Raw genomic sequence first — 5,036 nt, forward strand, 5'->3', positions numbered from 1 at the left:
GTCTGGATATTGCTAACTTTCTAGACTCTTCCCTGTGGAGCACATCTGCTACTGAAAATATTTGGTTTCACATCTACTCAATAATCTGAATGAGAGGCACCTCCTCATTAAGGAAACAACAGATATCAAACTCCTTAATACACCTCAGCTTTAAAAGGCATGTGTTACTGTCTCCAGATGCTCAGTGTTGCACCATGCAAATTCACCATATGCTCTTCTTTCAAAGAAGACCATAGGAAGAAAATAGTGGGTGAGGACCTTTACCTTATTTGACTTTAAGAGTTCTCAGTAGTGTCTGTATTACAGACATGAGCTGTAAAATTTTCAAATCCTAGTGGCTACTTGGGCAGGGAGTGATTATCAGAAACTGAATCTCCATTTTTCATCCCTGTTTAAGATATTCCTTACCCATCCTCTGCTAAGGTAATTCACCTTCGAGAATTTTTGTTATTTTCCTCCTACATTTGATTATGAAACTGTAATAGCAGTATCTGTATAGTCTCATTTTATGGTTGGAAAAAGACAAAAAACCATGGAAACGAAAATGCCTTAAAGCCAGGCAAAGAGAAGGGATGACATTTAGAGCACAGCAAGACAAGTTTTTAACTCATCCCTAACCACTTGGCCCACTAGAGACAAGAATAGGTGAAAAAAGTGGGGATGGCATTCCAGCTCTCCTGCTGGAGGACTTGGTATACAATTTAGATTCTCAGGCTGGATAAAAAGTTTCCTGTCACCTCTACCACAGCATGTTCTCCCTTTTATATTCCTTTCCTCTCCTATATCCACAGTAGTGTTGTACTGTGTTCTTCTTTACAACATGGGAAGCCAAATGAATAAATAAAATTAAAAGCTTCATTTTAAACACTGAACTTTTACATTTATTTACTTGAAAACAAATACTTACATTGCAATTTTCTGAAATCAGAAATATTGAAAACCCTATCTTTGAACAACTATTGCACTCTACCAGAAAGTGGTTCTCGAAGGAAATACCATTCATCTATTTAATGAACACATGTGTTTAATAAGCACTGCTTGCGGGCAGGCATCATTTTAGGCTCTGGGGGATACCACAATGAAGAAAATTGGTAAGTGTGGCCTTTTGAAGCTTAGAGTCTAATGATCCAATAGAAGTGCTTTATCACTAGGAAAGATGTTTATGATTATGATGATGATAAATTTCAAGCCCAAGGAAGAAATATTTATTAATTAAATTATAGGCATTAACAAGATTAGGCATAAAGGAATACACATTATTCAGCTTTGCTTATAGCCATTTCTTACATTCGTTGTTGAAAAAAGTGAGAAAGAGGGGCTAGGGAAAAAAATAACATTTGTTGTAGTAAAGGGAAATAATAGAATTTTTTCAGGCCAGTGAACATTTTCAGGAGCCTTAACTTTAAGAAATAAACATCCGCTTTTATTGGTGGGGAAAATAGAGAGTAATAAATGTCTTTGAGGTTGTGGAGACTTCTGAAAAATTATATACGTACCATGTAATACGTGTGATTAGTACTGATCTACTACATGGACATGACTACATGGACAGATTCTAGAATGCGGATGATGACAAAAATCAGCAATTTTCCCTTTCTCTTTCTGAAGAACATACCAAAACAACAAGGAGAATTAAAACAAGAACCACAGAAATCTGCAAATTCTAATTTCAGCAAAATCAGAAGATAGGAAATCTACAGTTTCCAAAATGTGTGTACAAGATGCCCAAACTGCTGAGATCAACCAGAAGTTGCAGAAGAGGAAGTAAGGAGAAGAATAGCCCACAGTGAGACCAATGTTAACTAATCTTAGAAAGCATTGATAAAAATATCATTCCTGAAAGTGAGAGTTTCACTCTGAAGTGCAAAAGCTTTTCCCCTTGGTCACAACAATGGATTAAGAAGCTGAAACTAGGCTACAGCTGCGATAGGAAGAAAGAAGACCTGTGGCAAGTGTAGACAGGGCTCACTTGTGGCTAATCTCGCAAAAGCCAAAAATGTATGCTTCCTGGTGGGGAATTGCTCGTCTTGGCTTGCCAAACCTATGCATCTTCTTTACAGAAATCAGTGTGAGAACTGGAGTGAGTGGGACTGATGATAAGAGCCCTCTTGTGTATGTCCTGTGGGAAGAAATGTAGGACTACATACAGATAAAACAGAGGAGTGATATTTGCAAAAAGCTGTCTATCTCTTCAGCAGCAGAGAAGCAGAACATTTGTAAATCTCAGATGGCTATATTCCCTTCTTTTCTTCTCAGGAACCTAGAGGAGAAAAATTTAACTCAGTTAATTATGGTAATAAAAAAAGAACGGGCACAGTATCAATACAAAAATAATATAGGGAAAGATTTACAGAGGAGCATCAAAATGTAACAATTGTTGGAGAACACATACCATAACAGTGTTGCCATGGAGAAGTTGAAAAATTTGTCCTAACATTTTGCCATGAATTTTCATAAGGGCACAATGAAGGAATTTCTTCTGTGAATGAAAACTATAAGACACAATTACGAGAACCTGGGGATGGTTGAGAAGACAATAGGAGCTGATGACCCAAAACTGGCTAAACTTGGGAAAGAAGTGGAGCTAAAAATAAAACCATTACAAACTAAGAATGAATATGGAAGAATTACAAGGTAAAATATACAGTGAGGTAAACACAGTAAGGGAAAAAGGACAGAAATGACAAAGGTTGGCAAAGTGAACTGGAAATGGAGATGAACAGGATGAGAGGACTATGAAAGATGGAGAAGATTAGCAAACATAATCCACCACATACATAATTAGAGACCCTGAAGAAGAAAAATAAGTACCAGAAAAGAACAAATATTTAAATATATTATTAAAGAAGGCAACATTCTTAAATGAACTAAGACCTGCAATTTCTTTTTTTTTTCTTTTTTCAAGTTTTTGCTTAAATTCCAGTTAGTTAACATACAGTCTCCCATCCAAGTACTAACCAGGCCCGACCCTGCTTAGCTTCCGAGATCAGACGAGATCAGGCGCGTTCAGGGTGGTATGGCCGTAGACTAGTTAACATACAGTCTAATATTGGTTTCAGGAGTAGAAGTTAGTGATTCATCACTTACATACAACACCCAATGCTCATCACAAGTGCCCTCTTTAATCCCCATCACCTATTTAGCAACCACCCCCCCCCCAATCTCCCTTCCAGCAACCCTCAGTTTGTTCTCTATAGGTAAGAGTCTGTTTCATGGTTTGCCTCCTTTTTTTTTTTCTTTCTTTTTAAAGGGACACCTGTCAGTAGAACATGCAATTCTTGGTCCCCACTGTGGGCCTGGAGCTTACTTAAAAATGAAAATAAGAATAAAGTAATAATAATAAAAGGCAATTTCATTTTTTTATTAACATATAATGTATTATTTGCCCCAGAGTTACAGGTCTGTGAATTGTCAGGCTTACACATTCCACAGCAGTCATCATAGCACATATCCTCCCCAATGTGCATAACCCAACCACCCTCTCGGCGATTTTGTTTTTAAAGGACACAATGATTACTAGGAAAATTGCCCCAGAATTGTCACCATCAAGATATATCCTAGTGTGGTGTCAAGAATTTTTTTTTTTAAGATTTTATTTATTTGACAGAAAGAGAGACAACAAGAGAGGGAACGCAAGCAGGGAGAATGGGAGAGGGAGAAGCAGGCTTCCCTCTGGGCAGGGAGCCTATGTGGGGCTCAGTCCTAGGACCCTGGGATCATGACCTGAGCTGAAGGCAGACACTTAATGACTGAGCCACCCAGGTGCCCCAAGAATTTAAATATAATAAAGAATCTTTTAGTCATGCAGCCAAAAACAATCAGTAACTTAGAAAGGAAAATATGGAGTGGCCTCAGAATTCTTCACTGCAACATTCATAGCAGAATAGAGTTAGTATCAGTGGAGGAAAGTCCACCAGATACCAGAGAAAATAAGTGAGAACTAAGGATTTTTTTCTATTTAGCCAAATAGTCCTTCAAATATAACAGGTGCATGCAGTTTTGAACATGCAAGAACTAAGGGAATATTATTCATATTAACCTGTTTTCAGAATGCAGAATAGAATTTAACTTTCTAGGAGATAAACTGAAGAGATATCCTGGCTCAAGGACTGATTGCCCAGCACTAAATTTATTTACTCATGAATCTGAAATGTGAGAATATGAGAATTAGAGCAAAATAATAGAATATAAGTCTCATAAACCTTGACAATATAGAAATTATATATCTACACAAAATTTGGATAAGAAGAGCAAAAGAAGATAAGATTTGAAGTCATTGATTGTTTAATGATCAGGAGTCAAAGGAAAGCACTTAAACAAGTAGTCCAACATATTTAACAACACAAAGATAAACCATAATCAAGATAATATTAAACAAGCTAAAATTAACAAGTCAGAAAATGACAGGTGTTGGAGAGGATGCAGAGAAAGGGGAACCCTCCTACACTGTTGGTGGGAATGCAAGCTGATGCAGCCACTTTGGAAAACAGTACAGAGGTTCCTCAAAAAGTTGAAAATAGTACTACACTATGACCCAGCAATTGCACTACTGGATATTTACCCCAAAGATACAAATGTAATGATCTGAAGGGGCACACGCACCCCAATGTTTATAGCAGCAATGTCTACAATAGCCGAACTATGGAAAGAGCGTAGATGACCATCAACAGATGAATGGATAAAGAAGATGTGGTATATATATATACAATGGAACACTATGCATCCCATCAAAAAACCAAAATCTTGCCATTTGCAACAACGTGGATGGAACTAGAGGTTATTATGCTAGATGAAATAAGTCAATCAGAGAAAGATAATTATCATATGATCTCACTGGTATGAGGAACTTGAGAAACAAAATGGAAGATCATAGGAGAAGGGCGGGAAAATGAAACAAGACAAAATCAGAGAGGGAGACAAATCATAAGAGATTCTTTTTTTTTTCCCCTTTATTGCAACTTTTTATTTCTTTTTGTTTCTGTTGAAACAAGTTATTTTACTGAATCTGATTAAATTTTAAATATGCATTCCATTGC

The sequence above is a fragment of the Meles meles genome, chromosome 5 (genome assembly GCF_922984935.1).
Source record: "Meles meles chromosome 5, mMelMel3.1 paternal haplotype, whole genome shotgun sequence".
Classification (NCBI taxonomy): Eukaryota; Metazoa; Chordata; class Mammalia; order Carnivora; family Mustelidae; genus Meles; species Meles meles.